Source organism: Corvus moneduloides, chromosome 3 (genome assembly GCF_009650955.1).
Source record: "Corvus moneduloides isolate bCorMon1 chromosome 3, bCorMon1.pri, whole genome shotgun sequence".
Classification (NCBI taxonomy): domain Eukaryota; kingdom Metazoa; phylum Chordata; class Aves; order Passeriformes; family Corvidae; genus Corvus; species Corvus moneduloides.
The window spans coordinates 90,373,218-90,395,915 of record NC_045478.1 but is presented as its reverse complement, the minus strand read 5'-3'; positions in this window follow the sequence as shown (position 1 = coordinate 90,395,915).

Genomic DNA, 22,698 nt, shown 5'->3' with positions numbered 1-22,698 from the left:
CATTTAATCGCATCCATGGGGAGGAGTTAGCCCAGAAAACCTATCAGGTCAGAGTTTCACCACTTGTGTTTTTGTAGGTGACCACCCAGGCTGCTGAGAAATTCTCCAGAAGAGCATTATGTGCAGAGAGCCAGGAGCAACTCTCATTTACAGCCAAACAAAACTTTTGAAGTTCTTTTATTCCTTTTTATTCTTCTCTTGTTTTTTGGTCTCCTTGTGCTTTGAGTATAAGCAGATAGTGTCGGTTTTCCATTAGGAGGTCTATGTACAATAGGTCTGTAGGTCACACTCTGGTCTCTTATGGGCTGTCGTCTTAGGGACTGTCAAAGATCTCTTGGGATAATGCTGCAGTCCACCAACTTGCTCAGCAATTGCCAATAAATCTCAGATCAGCAATTGTCAGTAAATCCCAATGTTTGTCATCTGTTCCTGGGATCCTTCCTCAAACTTACTTCCCCTATTCATCAGTCCTGCCACATGCAGAATGAAGGCATCAGGCTTAATGCCTCAGGCACCTGGAAATGCTGGTATACACCCTCCACTTGGGCCATGTAGCATTGTTGGACCTTCCATTACTTCCGTGGCAGTGGTATGTGGATCGCCTGGTTTGTTCTTCACACTCCTGCTAACCCATCCTCCAGGAATGCATCTCCCACAGAGGGAGAGAGAGGTGGCACGCTGCTACAAGGTGTTTAAAACAGCAGGATGAAGAATGGGTGAGGCCTCAAATCATGGCAATTAGATGGAGCAAGAAAGGGTATCGTTCAGCCCCACCTTGGGCTGTGCTTATCTGCAGGAACACAGGTATTAGGGACACAGCTCATGGGTCTGCACTTGCCACAGGGGCCGAGGACCCCACAGCACATGCAGAATAAAGCAAGTGGGGAAGGAAAGCAGCAGGGCTAGCAGGATATGTTAGTGAAAGTCCTTCCGGCTGCAACATCAGCCAGAGAAAAACTGACAAGAGCTCTCACCCTTCTGATTTCCATGTGTAGGCTGATCAGCAAATGGGGTCTGGCAGGAAGAGCCCCTGTGGGGATGCTATCACACAGATGCCCAGATGTGTTGTGAAGATTGTTTTTGCAGCTTTATCTGGAGCATCTGATACCAGCCACTGTCAGGGTTGAGATAAGGGCCTAGAGGGACATTCTTCTTGTCCAGTATGGCATCTCCTGTGCTCACAATGGCCTCCTGCTCTCCCTTCCCTCACCCCTTTTTTTTACTGCTTGGATTGGTGGCTCATGTGTTTTTCTATGCAGCAGTTGTCTCTTTGTGCAGCTGAGCAAGGCTGGGCACACAGCGAGCTTTACTGTGTCCCCCGCTCCGTACACCTCCTGCAGAAGGAAGCACTGCCCTCTCCCACTGCTGTCTCCCTTCCCCCCAGGGCTCAGAAGTCCCACTGCTTACTGCACATCTCTGCAAACCTTCCTATACCCCATTACCTGTCCCCCACACCTTTAAACACGTACATGTCCTTTTTACCCACAACATCTTCATCCCAGAATTAATTCCCCAGCAGTGCAGCTCCTTCCTCAGCTTCCTCAGGCCCATGTTTCCTTCCCTTGCATGCCAGTGCCTATGGCATCACACTCCCAATCCAGCACAGTCCTTTTTATTTCCCCTTTCCTTTCCAAGCCATTTGTACTAACTCAGGTTTTACTGACCTCTGTAGATTAAAAAAGAAAAATTCAAAAATATTGTTTGCTGGGAAATTTGCTTTGGGATGATGCCATGATCTGGAGGGATGCCTGGGCTTTGTGAGCTCATTTTCCCTCTCTTCTGTCCTTCAGGTGAGAGTGCTCGGCCTTCTTGGTATAGTTTCTCTTCCCATAACAGACGTACAACCTCTCTTCTTCACCTGTCAGCAGCTCATCCTGAAAGGGTTATCATTTCTTTTGAAGACAAGGCTCTAAATGGATAACATCCAGCTTTGATAGTGGTCTCAGTACTTGAATGCACTATAAAACATTCAGCAGACTCAATAGCTGCTTTTCTGGTCAGCTGCATCATAGCCTGCAGGTTTCCCACAGCTCAGGTGTGCTCTGCTTCAACCAATCTCTCCCAAGACTCCAGGGGCCTGAATGGATCAGCAGAAACAACATCAACGCAGAGCAGAGAGCTCTCTGGAGGGACACTGGGACTGGGATGGGCAGTGTAACCTCATCGCCTCTGAAGACCAGGGGCTGAGAGATATCAGTAAAGCCCTTCTCCTCCTGCTTCAGTTGCTTCTGCCTGAGAGACCCCTTGGCCACCCCAACACTTCCATCTTATGACAAAGGAGTGAAGGGATTTTGTGTCCAGCTTCTTGATACTGAACAGTACCTGACTCCTAGGCCCCACCATTTGCATAAGGCACTGAGGACTATGCATCTCACATCCACAGACTGTTCTGTCCATTCAGCTCCCACTCCTGTCCCAATGCCTCCATCCACCAAACTGCAAGCTGCAGAGAGCAGAAAGAGGAGAAGAGCTGACCAGGAGAAAAATCCAGCTGTCAGAGGAAGTGTCATGTGAAAACAATGGGATCAGAAGGCAGAGAGTTAGGAGGCACTGAGAGGATTTGGAAGCTTTCCTGGAGTTGTGCTAATTGGCTGAGCATCCTCAGATCCTCATCAGCCAGCCTATAAAATCTAAAGCAGTGGGAATCGGTCTCCTGGCTAGAGATGTCCAGGCTCAGAGAACAGCCACCTACCTACATGAGCCAGCCAGCACCCAGCCTTCAGAAAGAAACCTAGACCTGGGGAAGGACAAGGGAAGTACATGTAACGCCTCACCTACTCAGTTTGAAGCCACCCTCTGCTTCAAACATCGTCCAGCAAATGTAAGGCAAAAACCTGCACAGAACCCACCAGGCTGTCATTTTTCCAACGTGGAAGTGTCAGCAGCCTGCTAGGAGCCTGCCTGCAGATTGGCAGTGTTTGAGCCATGGCAACTGGGGTCCCAGCCAAGATGAGGGTGCTGGCTCACGCTGGTTTCAGCTAGAGTTTCATTTTCTTCCCCGTGGCTGGTATGGAGCTGTGTTTTAGATTTGTGCTGAACACAGGGCTGATAATACAGAGATTTTTTTGTTATTGCTGAGCAGGGCTTACATAGAGCCGAGGCCTTTTCTGCTTTCCATACTGCCAGGCTGGCAAGGAACTTGAGTGTGCATGGGATGTTGGGACAAAACACATCTGGGAATGGTGACCCCAACTGACCAAAGGGATATTCCAACCCATACGACATCCTCCTCAGTATATAAGATATAAGTATATAAGTGTACAACGGGGAAAAGAGGAGGAAAGGTGGAGGGATATGTGCAATGAACACATTTGTCTTCCCAAGTCACCGGGGCCCTGCTCTCCTGGGAATGGCTGAACACCTGCCTGCCCATGGGAAGTGGTGAATTAATTTCTTGGTTTGTTTTGCCTGTGTGTTTGTCTTTTGCTTTCCCTATTAAACTCTCTTTATCTCAATCCACGAGTTCTCCAACTTTTACCCTTCCAATTCTCTCCCTAACCCTGCTGGTGGTGGAATGAGTGAGCAGCTGCGTGGGGTTAAACCACAACATGGCCCATGCCATGCAAAACCACTGCAGGAATCGGCAGCGATTCTGCTGTAACTTTGCAAGACAGAGAAGATAGAGGGAGACCTGGGTAGCAGCACAAAAGGTGAGGGCACAGTTCTTCCACCCATATTGGTGCACAAAATCTTTTTTTTGCAAAGCTGTTGATACAAACCAGCCCTCAGGACTTACAGCCCATTTCTCCCCATCCATTTTTGCAGTTCAGCTCAATCCTGCTTCTGGGCTACTGGTGAATGAGGAGAGCCACAAAACCCACTAGTATGGCATAGGGAGCTCCATAGGGCAGGTACAGGGATGTGAGGAATCCATCCATGCAGAGGGCAAAGGAGAAAAGATTAAACACATTCAGCTCTGGGCAAAACAGGTTTTTCCTGTGGCTTTGGAGAAAACTGCTCACACTATGCTATGCACCCCAAGACAGAGAGTAAACAGTGCATAGCATCTAAAAAAATTCTGGCAGTTTACTGACCATAATAGTGGCTCAAATTTATCATCTGCTGCACAGTTTAACAGGGTCTATTAAATCTGCAGACAAAGCATTTGCTGAGATTGTGGAAAATTTATAAAATCACCTATCCTCAGAGTCATTGGAGATGATAGAGCAGTTCTGTTTTTATAAAGAGAATCTGAACGAAAATGAACATTTCTGAAAACGTGGTTGGAATAGAGAAATGGCCAGAGCTTTGCCAGGGTGCAGGGAATATAAATGATGCATGAAGGAACTGGGTACTCTGTGTTCAGGGAAATAAAACAACCCCTGACCAGTGATTATAGAGTGAGGCTGATTTGACCCCAAACCTGCTCAAGAAATTGGAATATCCCCAGAAACAAGCACTAAAGATGCCAGGGATTTGTGACAGTATCGTATGACCTGTGCAATGTATTAAGCAAGAGACTTCCAAAAAGCATAGCGTGGACAACTGTCAGAAGCAAAGTGCTTTCATTGCAAGAAATGTTGCTAGTAAGAATGGCTGGGGACTGTGTCCAGGCGAGTGCTGACAGCATCCAGTGATAGAAGCAATTGGCTCTGATTGCAGATCCCCAAGCTCCACTTTCAAGTTTCAACCAGCCAAATGAAGGCTCGCAATGGCTACAGCCTCATGGTATAGAAGGGAAATATCCCTAGCTCCTCGCTGCTTTAATCCCAAACCTGAAAGTATTGTGAGGAGAAAACAGGTTTTCTGTGGTGCTGGCTGCAGGGAGCAGCAGTTAAGTGCAATGAAGAGGAATCAGACAGATGAGCCATCTCTTGTCATCACGGAAAGGGTGCCACGAGAAGCAGTGAGGAAGCCAGAGTAGTTCTGCTAGGATGGATGAGATAATGTCTGCGCACTAATGACTGCCTTTGTCTTTGTTTGAAAACAACGGTTAAGTGCGTGTCAAGGTTGCCTAATGCTCAGTGCCAGAGCACACCACTCTGTAATGCTCCAACGCTGGGTGTCTGTGGGAAGAGCACAGCCAGGAGTTTTGTGTGGTGGCCACAGACCGACATGGGAATGAAGAAAATGCCCTGCTGGAGTCTGGTTACCCCTCAATGGTCCCAGGTCCCAGCCCATATGGCCACCACCAGGACACAGGTGTCCCTTGCAGCTGCCTATGCTTCAGCTAGTTCAGCACAGCATGGGTATTTTGGGGATCAGGACCTCCAGGAAGAGGGATTCCTTAGCAGGCTGTAGCAAAGTGTAGCAAAGGGACAGGTACCCTCTCATAGCAGGTGACACTGACAGGATGAAGGAGAGGACAGGTTCAGCAGGATGTTTTGTAGCAAGGTCACTATGGAAAAGAAGCTCAAAGGAGCACTAGGGATGCACAAGTAAGACTCATGATCTTCCTGCAAGTGACCATAACAATACAGAGTAGAAGATTGCTCCTGTAGCGATATTCAGAGAAGGGAAATCTCTTCCACACACTGGTGCCATGCCTTTAAGGTGTTATTGAGGAACATACTGTACATCTCGTCTCTGAGTGCTCTCATCTTCTTGAATAATTGCTCTCTCCACCCTCTTTCTAGGATGGTGGCTGTGGAGGTGAAGTATCTCCCAACATAACCAGCCTGGCTTCAATGCTCTGAAGCAGTGACAGGGAACATCAGGAGACCAGAAGTGCTAGAACTAAATACCCTTTCTCCTGGTCTCAGAGACCAAGGCCTGTTCTCTGGTGAGGAAAGCAAACAGCATGGTGTGGTGCTGACATCCATGCAGCTAAACTTTCTCCTCCTAAAGCAGGATGGTCTCATCCTGCTGGCAACAGTGCTGAGGCCATGGTGTTCCTTGAACTGAGCATAGAAATGTTTTAAACCTGTGAGCCCTGCCAATTGAAAATGCAGAAGAGATAATAACTGAGAGATGTTTGGACTTAAGAGGGTAAAAGTCAAAGAGAAAAGGAATGCAGTGCCTGGAGCTGACACTGCTTTTGGAGTCCTACCAGCTTTGGAAGTTTCATTGAACTAAAGATGTTTTTATTTAATAAAATGTATTTGCACTCAGGCTGCATACAGAAACAGACATATGGCAGAGAGGGAGAGCAGCTGGTCCCCAGCAACAGCCCCTCTTGTGCCACCATCAACACATTGCTATGGCATCTTCCCTCTCAAGGGACTCCCAAAAGTAACAGAGTCCCTCTGTGCTGCAGTGCAGCTGCCCCTGGGGTGGACTGTGAGGCAGCACTTGCAGAAATCAGGCAAGGAACAATGAATACCAGCCCCAATGGGAAGTATGGTGTACAAAGCAGTTTCACAAGCTTTGTGGTATGATCATAAAAACAGGGCTAAAAATTGTCAAGGCATCACTGCAGTCTGCATTTCAGGATTTAGCTACAAGACTGCTCATCCTGCACCGAAGCCTCCCTTCATATCACACCATGTCAATGATGCTGAAAGCCACTGCTGTTTGTTTTAGCACTTTGCATGCGCCCTGAAGGATTCCCACAGGGATCACTGACCAGGCAAAATCCTGGAGATTTTTTATTTTAGGAGATCTGGTGAAATCCTGACTGTGGTAAGACTGTCTGGTGAATTCAGAAGGCTAGAAAGACCTAGTTAGCCCCCCAAAGACAGAGAAGGGAGCAAGCATAAGTAGGTTCCACATCTATTGCCTTAGTCTGAGACATGCAGTCTCTGTAAAATGGCAGGAAAACAAGAGCTCACCACACAGTGAGGAGATGCCTTGATGAGCGAGGTAGGACTGGCAACCACATGAATTCACAGCTGTCGTTCAGCTGGCTTCCTCAGAGGCAAGGCTTGCAGGGATGGGAGAGCCTGTGCTCCACACCCTCTGCACCCATGGCAGGAAAACCAGTGTGGATCAGATGTTCCCTTGACTTTCTCGCCTGCACCAAGCAGGCACACACAAGCTACTGCACAGTGGGATCCCTCAAAAGAACTGGACTATTGAGAAGCTCTTGGAAGACATTTTGAAACTGCCTTTGCTTCCAGTAGAAGCTGGAAGCTCCCAAGTCTGAATGGGGACTCACTGGTTGGGTCCGGTCTGGAAAACACCACTTTAGTTCCTGCTTTACAAGGCAGCAGGTAGAAGAGTTGCATGAGAGCTCTCATCTTTGTGATTTGCTTCTGTAACCAGGGGCAAAATCTGCCCCATCCTGCTCAACCTCTGCATGTCTGCTGTGCAAATGCCTCCATGTGAAATATTCACCCCAGGATCCTCTAACAGGAGAAGAGCAATTTTAAGGACAAGAGAAATCTTATCTATTCCAGATGAAGAGAACAGATGAAGCACCCACTGAAAAAACTTTAGTTCAATGAATGGCACATTGTGCTACTGAGACCATGTTTCTTGGCTTTGTTGTAACATACTTCTTTTTTTTCCTTTTTCTTGATGATAAGTGGGGTCTCAGACAATCCTGAAAAACCCAAGAAATACTGCTCCTTTAGATGGAAGGAACCCAAACAAGACCAATATGGAGAAGAAAAAAGAAAGTTTGGGAACCAGATGCAAGTTTTGAAGGAGGCTGTAGGAGTTCGAGGTTCCAGGAGGGAATATCCTGGTGTTCCTGCTGGAGCCCAAACTTTTGTTCTAAGTGGCTTTTGTTCTAGCTCTCTTACCTACAGGGAGCTCAGCTGAGGAAAAGGTCTGCAGGAAACTAACACCATTGGGAACATGGCGCAGGTGGCTCTGATATTGTGGAATAATACAATGAATAATGAACTTTTCTTTTTTTTGTTGCTGCTTGGGTTTTGTGATCAAGACCCTTAGTTAGCAAATATAACTCAGGTGGTTAATAAGCCAGCACACAGGTGTCCAGAGGGACCCACAGCTCACAGTCAGTGCATGTGAATAAAGAAGCACAGCCTAAGAGTTTTTAACTCATTTGACCCACAGAAAGAAGGGAAGCAGACAAAAAGATATCTGTGGTCCCCAGTGACCTAAAGATAGCTCTGCCACCTGGCAAAGGGGGATGCTAATAGGTACAGGAATCATTTGGAAAACGGTGGAGTTGAGAATCCAAATCCCACATGAAACTGCTAGTTAAATATCTGAATTACCAGGTCCTGGGTTAGTGTCCTCAATCTAGACAGGGGTTAGTAGCTGAGCTCTCACACTCTCTGGTAAGAGGTAGGTACTTGGAGTTGTCATAGATCCACTCCAGCAGGAGAAATGGCCTCCAATTCCAGCCACAGACCACAAAGAGGTCAGTACACACCAGGCATTTATTAACTTGTTCTAACATCAGGCTCTGATTTCTGAGCTCCACCAGTACTATTTCCTGTGTTTTTTCAAAATGATGTAAAATTTGCTGATGTTGCTTATGCACCCTTCATTCCCTGGGCTATCTCAAGGCAATCTCTCCTCCTTGCTCCTGGTCTTAAGGCTTTTAAAACCTTAATGTGAAATTAGAAGAAGATTTTTTTCCTATTCCTTTGTCTGCTGTGGTATTCACTCCCCATTGTTCCCTGATGACCTTAAAAAATGATTCAGGCCCACTGTGGACTCCCAGTCCCTGAGCAGACTTTCTGAGCTCTCTTTCAGCATGCCTATTTAAAACTAAAAGCAAAACAAACATACAGAAGTCCACAAAAGCTCTATGTGTACCTCGCTACCTAGAAAGCAATTAAATCCATTGTATTTTCTGCATTAGTTTTAACGTGCTACGTCTCAGGGGTTAGTGCAACGAGCATTAGTCATAAGCTAATCAGAAACAGAGGTGCTTAAATAATTCATAGGCTGCCTTTCTTCACGAAGAACCTCAATACACAGCCCTCTCATACCACAAGTGCAGTGCTACCAAAAGGCAGCTCACTTCACAGAGGGTGTCAGTCAGCTCAGAGATGACAGAGGAATTTCTGTGAAAAGCCATACTCAAAGAGATGTCGAATGATCCAGGAATGCCTGCTTAGGGAAGCACATCTTTCTCCCAGAGGAGCTAGGGGAGACCTCTGCTGCACTCTGCTCTCCCCAGAACTTAAATGCCTCTCTGAAACACAAAAACAGAGTAAGGACCAAGATTAGCATCATCCCCAGGCACAGACCCCTCAGAGTCTGCAGGGATCACCTACACCTTGGGAACTGGGAAGAAAAAGAGGGAGCTGCTCCCAGAGGCGGTACTTAGATGGCATTAGTCCAGGTCTGTGCATCTGTGGAATTTCTTGGAAGGAACAGTCATAGAGCAGTGTCAGGCAGGAAAGGGAGACCCCTCCGCTGCGCAGTGCAGGGCTGGAGAGGGACCCCCAGCTGTTGTGTGTGTGAGCTTTTTCATGCCAGCCTAGCCTAATGACCCTACATCACAGCATCCCTAATGCCTAAAAAAGGTTGCTTTCTTCTAAGAAGCCTGGCTTTTATGATGGCAAAATACCTGCTTGCTGCCAGGAGAATAATGTCTCTGACAGGGCAGGGACACTTCTGACCTGATGGGAAGAGTAGCTGTAAGAAAAAGTAATGCTAAAATTAGACACTACGCCCAAAAGGAGTGGGACTGCCTGTGGTTTGCAAGGAGGGGAAGTATTATGGTAACGGGTGTTCCTTGGACTGTGTAAAGGGAAGGAGACCGATGCGATGGCTGGAAGTGTCATCTAATGAGGAGAGGCCAGGGAGAAGGCAAGGCAAGAATGCATCGTGGCATCAGAGAGGTGACAAGGACACAAACGATGTGCAGTGGAGGGGAAGGAAAAGACAAGAGCCCAGCTCACACCAGGGACCACTGCCTTGAATCTGGTGTGCAACCACAGTGACAGGGATATGAAGGAGGCAGCCGAGCGGGCAGCAAACAGCGTCTGTTTGTTCAAAGCTGACGGACAGTGTCTGACAAGTTCAAAGTCTGGGATGAGAGAACTGGGGTGTAGACAAAAAAGGACAAGGAGATTCTCCCAGCAGAAGGGTAGAGCATGCTTTCAACTGTCAGGGCTGAAGAGGGTCAGAAATTCTCCCAAACAACAGCCGGGCTGGTTAAAGAGCTTGACCTGTAGGATGGTATTGTTGGATTTACTGACAGCTCTGGAAAGAAAAGAGAATCTCACAGGGTGAGAGCTGCATTTCCGACTCAGGGTACATCAGCCAAGCAGCATCCTGAAGATTAAAAACACTTGTTACCTCTCTAATCCCCTGCTAGAAAAATTAGTGCAAACAGAAGCATGCAAAGATGTATTTGTTCAGCAGACTGAAAAAAAAGCTGAGAAAACCCCCTAGACCTAACAGCTAGAAAAGAAACTTCATCCTATGCCGTGGATCAAAAGATTGTATTACTGCACATGCTGGTTTGCCTATCTACGGGTGCCATCAAGCTTGGTTAAGTTATTATCGCCATTAATTTCTTGTGTCAAGGAGTTCCACAGCTTAGCATGTGCTATGTGCATCAGCACAGCTTGATTTGCGGTATTGCTTTGCCTAAAGGAGTTGAACTTGCTCTTATTTACACATTCTCCTTGTTCTACACATGCCAAGAATAAAGGTGAGTGTGAGACATCCATTAGCCCATGAACCCTGTTGGGCATCACAGTATAATCCCCTCAGACCTGCTTCAAGGCCAGCAAGGAGTTTCTGCAGGCCTGCAGATCCTACTCTCGTTACCTGAAGATGCTGTGTGCAGCTGGATAAAAGCCTCCACATGGAATTCTCAGCTAATCATACCAGCCAGCCAGTACTTTCCCCAAGAAGCACCTTTTGGGCTGTGGGTTCCAGTGGACTCCTCCCTAAATGTTGCTATTTTATCAAGCCTTGGAGTCATCCAGTACTCAGGGACAGGCTGAGCGCAGTCCCCAAGCTTGTCTTGTGAAGGAGCCATGTTAAGTGTCATTCTCAGGGCTAGCACATGGGCAGAGGGTGCCTGGGGAGCGAGGGCAGCCCCATCCCTATGTGCTCACAGGGGGGTCTAAGGCTTCACGCACCCCATGGCTACACCATCCATAGTTCTCAGGTGGAAGAGGATGGGATGGGAAGCTGCTTGTGAGCACCCCATGACTACCTGCAGCATCTGAACACAGCCTCAGTTGTGGCACCTGGGGACACTGTTCGTCCCTCTCTTGCTGAGCCCACCAAAAAACCCAAGCCTGTGCCTTCTCATTACAGTATCCTCTCAGGAATCCAGCTTCCTCTCTGCCTCATGTCAAAGCCAGATTGATATTTCAATCCACACAACCTATAATGGACCATGGTAAAATCAATCAATACGCATTCCCTCGTTTCCCCATGTCCGCTTGCTTAATGGAGGAAATAGCTGCTGCCCGAGACCTTGAAATTCAATGGATCTTTTGTCCGCACACAAATGTACTTGACTGTGAGTTTAGAAAAAAGTAAAAGCAGATCCTCATAATGATGCCTTTTTCCTTTCTGTTTTTCAAAGGGAGAATGGAGTGGGCAAAGTAATTGGTAGAGCATGACTACAGATCTTCATTGGGATAAACCCAGCAGGTCTGCTCAAGGATTTTCCCTGCAGCCATCGGGCCATCAACGTGAAATTCCTCAGAATTCAGGAACTAGTGATTTACCAAAATCTGAATATCAATCTAATATCGATATCCAACTGAGACAGACAAAGACTCTCTAACAGTTTAGAGTTAGAAAGTGCATGTTTTATTTGGCGCCAGGCACTGTGTGGGATAGCTCCCTAAGATGCAGGGCCCCGATCCAAGCAAACACAAAGCCTTTTATTTCCAAATATTATGAATATCCAAAATACAAATGCATATTCATTACATTAACACCTCCCATTCTCCGCTTCGTATGGAAATGAGCTTAGATGTCATTAAGCATGCGTAGTGTGTGTCCTGAATGGAGTCGGTGGTCTTGAATTGGGTCAGTGGTCCTAAAAAGATGAAGTAACTCATCTTCCTCATTTTGACCTTTCTGCTTCTCTGAACTTTAACAATCCTAATTACTTTAGTGACCTCTAAGTTTCCTCTTGTGTGACTTTTGAACAGGTTCCCACCAAGGGAGGAAATTGGTAATTGTCCTTGTTCCCTACACCAGCTTATCAATGTTTCTATTCCTTGTTCTAAGCACAGCTAAGCAAACATACAAATGACAGATCATCAGTTATTTGGTAATCAGTTACTAACATCTTAAAACCCATTTCAGGTCCAGCTCTCTTAACTATTTTAATTAACTCTAGCTGGGCCCAAATTCCTTCCTATTCTAACTAATTTCAACACAGCTAGCCTATAACTAAAATCTTTACGTTTCTTCTAAATCTATGTTTCACTAGAAAAGCACCAGGAGCCCAGCAGTTCAGAGGGGTTTGCAGTTTGCCTTATCAGTTGTCACCTATCTCAGAAGGGTGAGTGGTGAGAGGTTCTTCTCCTTCTTTTTCTGTCGTGTGGAAGAAATATGCTTATGGGAATGGAGGCAAAGATAGGTTCACAACCCCGTCACTTTGGTGTTTCTTATCCTCTGCAACTTAATTGCTAGGACCATGATAGAGATCCCTTTCCTCCTCTGTAGAAACACAGTTTGATGCCAAATCACTGGCAGGAGTGAAGATACAAGAACAAACCACAGGCCACAGACATTAGTCTGTGCTTTGCTGGGAAAGTCTTACACTGAACAGCAGGATATGCAGTAGGATAGGATAAGATAGGATAGGGTAGGATAGGATAGGATAGGATAGGATAGGATAGGATAGGGTAGGATAGGATAGGATAGGATAGGGTAGGGTAGGATAGGATAGGATAGGATAGGATAGGATAGGGTAGGGTAGGGTAGGATAGGATAGGATAGGATAGGATAGGATAGGATAGGGTAGGGTAGGGTAGGGTAGGGTAGGATAGGATAGGATAGGATAGGATAGGATAGGATAGGATAGGATAGGATAGGATAGGAGCAAAGCTGTCAGATCAGGCAAAAGCAATAGAGTTAAGCTCTGGAATGTTTAGAAAATTTAAAGGAAATCTGTGGAAGGCAAATGCTTAGACAAAACACTGGTTCATGCTGGACCTCATAGCAGACAATACAGCAAACAATACAAAATCAACATCTATGAATTAATAAAACAGCAGAAGAAAGAGAAAACAAATGTGGTAAAAAGACTGAGTGAGCAGCTGAGACTAACAGAGGGGAACCACATCCGAAGAATGTGATGTGCAGGATCTCCTGTAGGGGTAAGAGGATGATGGGCTCACCAGTATCAGCTCGGCCAGTTGCCTGCTGAGGCTATGTGTGCAGCCATGGCAGCAGGATTGTGCAGGTGCTGTACACTGAAGGCAGTGGCCCTAGAGTTCTTTATTTGCACAGCTCCCGCTTTTCCTGCGCCTTTTCATCTCCACCCACAGAGTGACCTCTCTTACCATCCTCTTTCTAGGCCAAGAAATGCTTTATTTATCCAGGGCCATTTGATGCCTCTATCCACATAAATTCTGCTTCTCTTTATTCTCTTGCACTTCTTCATATTCCCACTAGCACAGGTTTGAAGCAGAACATCAGCTCTTATAGCTCTTTACCAGGTTGTTTGCTGCAGAATCTCTCTGAAGTCAGAGAAACGCAGCCCTGGTGCCAAATTCCATTTTAACTACACAATCAGTTATCAGCCCATTACCATAATAAGGAGATTAAAAGGGCTGAGAAATGTGCAATTTACTCATGGCTGGGGACTTTGCTGCTGTCTTCCCGAGTCCCACAGGTTCCATTTTGTTCTGCTTGTCACTTTCCTCCAGGATCCCTGGGGAGGGAAGCAGGGATTGGAGGTGATGAACAACACCATGTCACAGCCAGGGCTGGGGCAGGTGATTCCTCACATGCAGAGCCACTCATGTGAACTAAATCAGGCCAGGTCACCTTTCCTGGATCCTTGAACATTTCCTTTCTTCTTTGAGTATCTAACTTGAAACATTTCTCCACTGGCAAGGTTTCAGACATCTGTTCCCCCTGCATTCATTTTTCTGCCTATCATTCTTGTGGGACCAGACTGGAGATCGTTTCAGCCATCCAGAGTAACCCTATCCAGATCCAACCGCATTTCTGCCTCCCATCTGCAGAGGGCAGAAGACAGGTTTCAACAGCATATACTAATTCCCATATATTTCTATTTCTAAGAGGGTCAAAGGATATTTCTGAAGTAACAGATGTGCTCCCTCACAACAAGAGGACGGCAGCCAGAGACCAGGATGCTGATGGATACCTCCTGTGAGCACTTCTTAGGAGTCTGCAAGTCAGACCTGCCTCCAAGCATTTTACAAAAGCAATTATCTAACTACCAGATTGCTGCTATTTTATGTAAGATCAGTAAAAACCAGATTTAGTTCCTCTCCCCATAGTCTCTGGTTTTATTTTCTGATCAGCTGTTGTCTTGCATTTCTACTGCCCAGACCAATTGCTAATGACTTCAGCCTCTCACTCCAGGAGGCAGGGAGCCTTCTCTTCAGGGATGGGGGACTGAATCAGGGCAGGAAGGATGGACACTTTTCCCTGTTTGGGTGCTAGTAAAGCTGCTCAGGTCCTGCCCAAGTTATTGACACAAGCAAGCCAGGTGAGCTGGCAGCAAAGGCTCTGTGAGTTTCTGCCCCTGACGTGTCTGAGCTTGGGAATAGAGGCTGGGGGTAGCGGGGATTAGGGGAGGCGAGGGCATTTACAAAGCAAACACACAGATGCTGTAACTATAGCAATGGGAACAGCACTGGGAGCACAGGAGCACATAGCCTCTTGATATTGACCTTGTGTGTTGAATATTTTGTGGCCTTTAGACCCAGAATATATTTGTTGCTACAGCATGAGAAAGGACAGCATCATCTCAGGATCCAGATCCCAAGCCAGGATGGGAATTTACATTATATTGCATGGACAAAAGGAAGCATTGTAACACTGCTGTGCTGCAGAGGAGGCACAAAACTCCAGCTGTTGGTGATCACTAAGTACCCCTCCCCAGTTTTACAGTATTTTGCTTCACTTCCTGCCCTGCTACCTCCTGTCCTGCCCTGTCCTGTCCTGTCCTTCCAATCAGCTGCTATGCTTCAGGCTGGGGTCAGCTGCATTTCAAGAGTTAGAATAGCAACCCATAAACACACTCACACATGCGATCGTTGTGCTGATCCGGAAACTTCTAGCTTTTCTTGCTGGCAGAGTTTGAACCTGTCAGCACTACTCATACAATGCATTTCTATAACTCCCAGAGGTGATGGTAGTAGGAGACTCTTACACTAATGAGAGGTCAGGAACTAGATATGAACCAGGAGAGGTTACACTGGAAAGTAAAGCTGCAACCAGCAAGGCAGTCAAGATGCAAGCAGCTTCCAGGCCCTGAGCCAGGGGCTTCACCACCCTCGACACACGCTCCCCCTCCAAGTTTTGACTCTAAACTCACCCCCAGCAATGTTCGTCTTTCACTACTGCTGTGGATGCAGTTTCTTCCCCCAAGTGTCCTGCAATGGCTTGGGGCTTGGAGCATTCCTATGAGACTACAAATACCATCTGAAAGCAATGTGATAGGGTATCACCCTAGTGAGAAGAGTTGCTGGGTGAAAGACACTTTCAGTAAAAAGCACTGAGTACGGATTAGCTGTTTATGGCTGTGCATGTAATTGATATGAGACAGCAACAAGTCAGAGGGAGGGGAAAATATTTCCAGGGTCCCTGAAGAACATGGCATCTGCTGCATGTCTCCTTCTGTATGGATTAACCACTGCCTGGTCCCAGCAAAGGCTCAGAGCTGGGGGTGGTGTGTTGGTGTTCCCTGGAGATGTTTTCCTCATGCACCTCTCTAGTTAAGATATCAGAAGTGAGATTTGTCACTTAACCATCTGGAATAGGTGATCACAGGAGGCTGCTGCTCCTCAGTCTGTCACACTCTTAAACTGTGCTAATGTCATTCAGATGTTTCACAAAGCAGCCCTGACAAGCAAGCATGAAATTAAGATGTTTGTGGAGCTGGCCGACTGGGAAATGACAACGGCAGACTGGGGAAAGGCAGAGGAGGAGGGCACATTCAGAAGGAAGAAGCTGTGCTGGAAACTATTTGCTTCCTGCCTCTCCTATGGATCTGCTATGGCTTGGACCAGCTCAGATAGGAGGGCTGATGCAGTGGCATCTCCATGCCAGGGAAAGCCTGGGAGCAGCTCCCCTGCTTGCCCCTTGATGGTCTCCTGTTGTCCAGCCTCAAGACTGAATCCAAGACAACCACTCATGTCCTCACTGAGCTGGGATTTCTAGTAGGAGAATTTCTTTCCCAGGGAAGCACACATATTGTGTGGGACAGTTCTGTTTGGAAACAGAAGGAAGAGGAGTTGGCCAGAAGCAGAGCCCACCCTTGAACCCCACAACACTGTAGCCCTGTGGGGTTTCTTTGCAGGGAGAGCACTGGGCATCCCGTGCTCCTGCCTCGGTCCTAGCAGTGCTGCAAGGTGCTGGGGCACTTGGATCTCATTTCATACTGCAAAGTGGTTTTATCAGCAGGGAGTTGACATGGGGCTTTAAAACACTTTCTAATTAAGGAGCAGGCCAGCCTGAAGAGCAATTAGGTTTGACACATCCCGTATTTGAAAACGTCCATGTTGCAAGCTCTGGAAAACATACTGAGCTTCAGCAATTAAATCTTCTTCCCATTGCTCCCTGGCCTCCTCATTTGCAGAAACATCCTTGCTGGACAGCTCTTGAGCAGTGTGCCTGCTGCCCTGAGGTCAAGGGTGCAGCTGGTCCTGGGGTGGGACACAGCTGGAGCAGGTGAGGTCAAATGTACTGTGTGTGGTGGGGAAAAAGCATGGTTCAGTTTATCCTGGAAGGAGGCAACTGTTTGTAAGGCAACTAGGCACAGCTGCCTAGCTTAATCCAGCCCCTCTCCCATTCCCCTGTCCTCAGGGCAAGCTAAGCTGTGGTTCCCTCTCCCTCCTGGGCTTCACAGAGATGTTGAGCTGCTAAGATGCACGGGATCTGTGGCCAGCAGGGAAGTCATTTCAAGTGTGGCATTGCCTGAAAGCCAGGAATAATGCTTCAGTCTTTTCTACAGATTCACAACCTGCCTTTGAGCCAGCCCATGAAGCTGTCCATGTCTCAGTTTCCCCTGCTAAAAGACAGCAGTGAAATAGCTACAGTGAGGTTATTTTGCTTTGTCTATTCAGAATGCCAGCAGAATTCATTAAAACTATCTTTTTTTTTCTCTGCTCTACCACCACAAAAAAAAATTACTTTCTTCAAAACAATCCATGAAAATACTTCACTTTTTCAGACATGTAATTTTTCTCTGTGTGGAAATAGAGGAAGACAAGAGACTAGATATTTGTTATACAAGTTTGTGATTTTCCTCCATCTACAAAGCATAATGTTTGATAGAAAAAACAATCTGCTACACCCCCCCGCCCTGCAAAAATGTGTATAGGAAAGAGTTATTTTTTTCATAAGAAAATATTTCCAAAGAAAACAAGCTAATTATTTGCAATTAGAAGTTCATGAGAGTAGAGCCTGCGATGCTAAGCTCGCTCCACTGCAGGTCAGCTCCATTCCTTGCTCTGCAAGCAGCTGCTTGCTTCCCTCCTTTGTGCGTAGGGAAGCAGGGGATGGAAAAGACCTTAGGAGTTCAAAAGCAGGGAGAGACATGGAGTGGGGGGAGAGGGGGGAGAGAAGGAAAAAAAAACAGGAAGGAAGAAAGAAAGAAAGGAAAATTAAAAGGAAAAAAAAAAAGGAAAAGAGGGGGAAAGGGGCTAAAAAGAAAATGAGGAAAGAAGGAAAATAAAGAGCGAATGAGACTGTGCTGCTCTCACTGCTATTAGAAATCAAAATGAAAATATCCAAGGTTAAGAATCTGCCTGATGCTGCCCAGTTCAGGAGAGGAAGATGGCTGCAGAGCACTAACTGAGGAGAAAAAAACTGAGAAGGTGGCACAAAGAACACGGTAAAAGAGAGGGAAGAGGGGTGGAAGAAGCAGGAGGCCACAGGACCTGAGCACGCCAGGGAAAAGACTTGCAGTGCTCCTGCTCCTTGCTTTGGTAAGTACCAGGTCTTCTTTTCTCATCCTCTGACATGGGGGCATTCTTCCTCCATCACACCCCCCCCACCTCCCTTGCCCACACTGCTTTCTCTCTACTCTCCCTTCTTCTTTTTCTGCTTTCCAGATATTTCACCATATTTCCATCCTGTTTTCCCCACACCTTCCTTCATTCCTTCCTTTTTTCCTCTTTTCCTGCCTCTCCTTCTCTCTCCCCCACCATACCTCTCACTTTGTCTTCCCTCCAGCTCCCTGAGGAGTTCTCTAATGACTTAAATGAAGTCCAGCCTTCTCTATCTTCAATAACCTTCCTTGCTGGATCCCCAAGAGACCCTGCCATGCACAGCAATTAGGAGACCAGTGCCCAGGACTGCTGCATTTGCAGTGTCAGCATGGAGATCCTCTCCGCCCTCTTCAGGAAGAGAAGGAGGACCCCATAAAGTTGGGAGCACTGTCAGCACAGGGACAGAGGCTACTGCAGAGTCTCAGGAAGGCTTTCCTAAGCCATGCAGGTCCCTTTCCCTCTCTTCCCACTCTCCTTCAGGCTACCAGCATGTCTCAGCCCAGCAGCAGTACGGCAGTTTTTGTGTCTCTCACACCCAAAGTGCACCACCAGCCAGTGACCCATGAGGGGATCCAAAGTCTCTGGTCCCACTTGGGATGGAAGGGATGAGTAAATGCCATTCTTCTGCCCTTAGAGATGTGGGTGGCTTGAACAGAAGTCCCTAGTCCCTAGTCTGGGCCTTCCCAGACACACACAAGGTTTCACCCTAAAGCCTGTGGTTCCCTTACATCTCCCCCTTTCAACCAAGCTATCAAAAACAGCAGCAATGGAGCTGAGGGGGCCTCAGCATCCCTTCTGAATTTCTAGAGACCTCAGCTGCAGTGTGACCCTTTCAGCTATGGTTCTCTCCAAAATCTCATCTCTTTGTGCCCTCATTCCTCTTGGTAAAGCATCCCAGACAAAGGCAGACAAAGCCAATGCCTCTCTTGTGTGCTGATGAAAAGTGTCTTTTAAAAAGCCTCTTGGGAAATGCTTCCCATTATAGTTAATTCTGTTTTTCTTTAATACTATCTGCTCCTCTCCTCTGCTTTGTCTTGGTTAGTCTCTATTTGTGGGAAAACAAGATCTCAGAACAGGATTCATTTCACTGTTGTTTTTCTTATCTCAGCAAGTAACCCTGGGGTCTCTGCTTGCTCAGGTGAGGAAAACAGACTCTTCCATGACACCATTTGTCTCATCCTAAGGTCAGTGTTTAAACTAAGTCAGACAAAGCAGGTCCTAAAAGCACCCTGCCCTCTGCCCTAGGGAGAAGAGGAGCAAGGGGCTCAGACACAAGCAGGCTGAGGCAGGCAGCGAGTCCCGGCAAAGTCTCCTGAGGACCTGCCCCAGGGACTGTCCCCCACCCACCCTGCCCCTGGGAGTCTGTGGATGCTTGTGGGGGGAGAAAGGATCTGCAAGGAAGGGGCCACAGGGAGACAGGTGTGCACATGAGCACAAAATGCAGGGATCACTGGGAGTAAAAAGATCTCAGGAGGAGAAAATGAGCTACACATGTTTCCAAACCTCGGGTCCCCAGGAGCCAGCGACCCCTCTCCACAGGCTCAACCTGCGCAGGGCAACCTTGGTTTTACTGTAGCAACAAGGCTGTCTTTCACAAGGCACCATCTGGTTCTTTCTTTTGTTTTTTCCTCCCTGCCACTTATGGGTCATTTCTGATGGATTTAATACTTGCAAGCTCTCTTTAAAACTGGTTTTTATCTCATGTATGCCTTGGTGAATGGAGGCAGCAGGCTCACTGCACACAGGCACTCCCTGAGCAGGCACTCCCTGAGCAGCCCCGGGATAAGCAATTAAGCAGCCACATGCCAGATCAGGATTAACTGCTTTCCTGTTCGTCTTTCTAGCCGCTCTTCCCGATGCCTCTCTTCGGTCTCCCTTCATCCAAGCCCTCCCATCCCATAATTCGTCTCACCTCAGGCAAGCCCCCGGTGCCTGGACAAGGAGTTGCAGAGCGCAGGTGACACCCCAGTGCCTGCCTTGCAAAAACTGCTCCACATGACAGGGGTGACTCTGCTGACAGGTGTCACTCACTTGTCCCCAGCTCAGCAAAGCGAGGGATTTCAAGGCTGGCTCTGGCATGTAGGCACTCAGGTATTCACCAACAGAAAGGTGCTGGTTTCATCTGAAGGAAGGCAGAGAGGGGGAATGAAATCCTTATTTCAGAAGCTCATTGTAGGGTAATTATCAAACAGCAGCAGTAGGCTGGGATGCTTGCTAATTAGGCCACATTCTTTATGACTAGTTGTTCTAAGCTGTAATTTGACAGACTGGGGTGGGGGGGGAGGGAGGTGCACATAAATTTGTTTTTAATTACATTTGGTATGCTAATTTCTGATATAAAATAAATATTTACCAGAAGCAATATTTCTTCATTTCACGCTGGCTGCACTCTGGCATTTATTGAGGGTTACAAACAGACTGCTATCACCCGGCCCTCCTTGCTGGCGTATCTTCCCCTCTCTCCTTCCCTTCCCTCAGCCTGCGAGGGAGAGGGATAGATCCAGTTGTGGCTTGGGAGGGGAAAGCAGCAGGGAAAGTGAGTCACAGTGTATTTCCCTTTGTCCAGCGAGCACGTCCTTTTACTGCCATATGGCCCTTTGGACGAAGAGTGCCCTTGGCTAGCTGCTGGCCACCACTCCAGGGCTGATTGTTCCCCTGATAGACAGCCTGGCTCTTGTGTGGCAAGAGTGCTTCTCCATCAGCTCCAAGGCTACAGACCTCTATTCATGCAGCCTCTTCAACCTTTACAGCTTTCAAGGCTTTTTTTTCCCCTTCTTCTGTGTATGAATTAACTAACATTTCAAGAATGAAAAGCTGCTGCAAACTGAAAGCCACAAAAATTTTATCATGGCTTTGACAGTCTGGGAACGTCTCCTTACCTACAAATGTATACTCTTGCACATACATTTTTTTCCCATCACTGAAGTCAGCTCTTATTGCTGCACACTCTGGATTTCAACAAACTGGAGCTGGTGGAAAACACCATTTCTGTAGCACTTCTTGATCAAATATTAGCTCAAACCACTCAGGTTATTGCAAAGTGTACTTCTATCCCAAGCAGGTAACTTCCAGCCTGGTGTACTAGTATCTGACTGCTTGACCTGACCTAGGCTGTCCACTTGGAGCCAGGACAGTCAAAAGACGCTTGCAGATCTATGTCCTGATGTTCTGGTGATATATCATGGAAGAAGTTGGAGTGACCAGGGTTTCAGACACTTGGATCACCTGGGGATGTGTATTACATCCACCAATCCTCCAGATGGATTATTCCCATCACTTAGATCACTTTGATTTCTTTGATAAGTTATGGACTTCTGTAGGGTAGAGGGAGCTCATTCTACCACTGTGCCACGAGAAGAAGTATGTCAGATGCTTTGAATTGTCCAGCAACTGGAGAAACACCCCATTACAGCCAAAGAACCCTGTTTGGTTTTTTTTTTGTATATGTGAGCCACCTCTCAGAAAACTCTTGCCCTTTTGTAGTGCCAATATTTGAAATTAAACCTTTCAATAACTTAGCATCTCGAGGCACTAAGGGAAAAGACATCGTATTTGGGGGTTGAAAAAACTATCTGTGTGGGATCAGAAACAGCAGAAGGAAGTCCATCTGAGGAGCAGAGCTCTGGGGACGGTTTTGCCTTGCACTGGGTGCACAAGCATTTAATCCACTCTGTTGACACAAATTACCACTTGGGAGATCATCCACTGATTAGCAGCTACGTGAATTTGTATATCCAAGCTGAAATTTTTCAGAAGTGCTTAATGGCTATGCACTATTGAATACCTAACACATGTTCTTCCTTCCCTTGCAGGTTAGCTGCATTTGGGCTGATGGCACAAGCTGCCTGCTCCCAGTCTAACTCCTGGCTGCATGGTGGGCAAGGAGCAGGAGTGATGAAGGCCAGCAGCACAGAGACAGGTAAATTAGCTGACATTGTCCTGCCTTGCAGCTTGGCACACAGAGTAGAGCCAGGGCTTGCTGGAGTTCCTCTTTTAATACCACATTCCCACAAGGAGAGACATTTGTCTCTTCTCTTCACCTTAGTGCTTCTTCATAGGCAGAAATTGCATGATGGAATGCTGTAATGGAGATGACCCACTTATCCCACCTGGGGATCCCATTCCCGAGTATCAGGGCATGGTTGTTCCTCAGCACTTCCAGTCTTATCACCAAGCACCCCAAGACAAGTATCCCCATGCCTTCTCCCCTCAGAGGAACCAGGGAGAAGGTTTCCAGACTGAGAGACCACAGTGACAGTCATTTTTCTTTGCTCATGGTGACTCCCACTGCTCCAATCCCCCCAGTTTTGCCTCGGCCTTTCTGGTTCCAGCTCATTCACAGCCTTCAGCAGAGCCAAGATCTTCCTCAAAGCCTTTCCCAAGTTCTGCTCATGACAGCATTTGAGTGCCACAGGTATTAATGAATTATTCATCAGCACTTCCCCTGTTGAATCAGGTGGATTTATTATCTTCACACCTGATGAACTGAAGGACAGAAGCAAAGCCAAATTCATTCAAAATTATCATTAATTTGGGATGCTAGATTTGCAAAGACCTTGAAGTCTGATTTTTCAGGGTTTACATGGGATTTTATGTGTTTGAAGCATGAATCCATCTGGTTTTAATAAGGAACAGCACAAATCAGGCTCATTATTCAGGAAAGGAGAAATGAGTTGCTCTCAATGAACGTCTTACCTTATGCCACCTTTCCCTGACA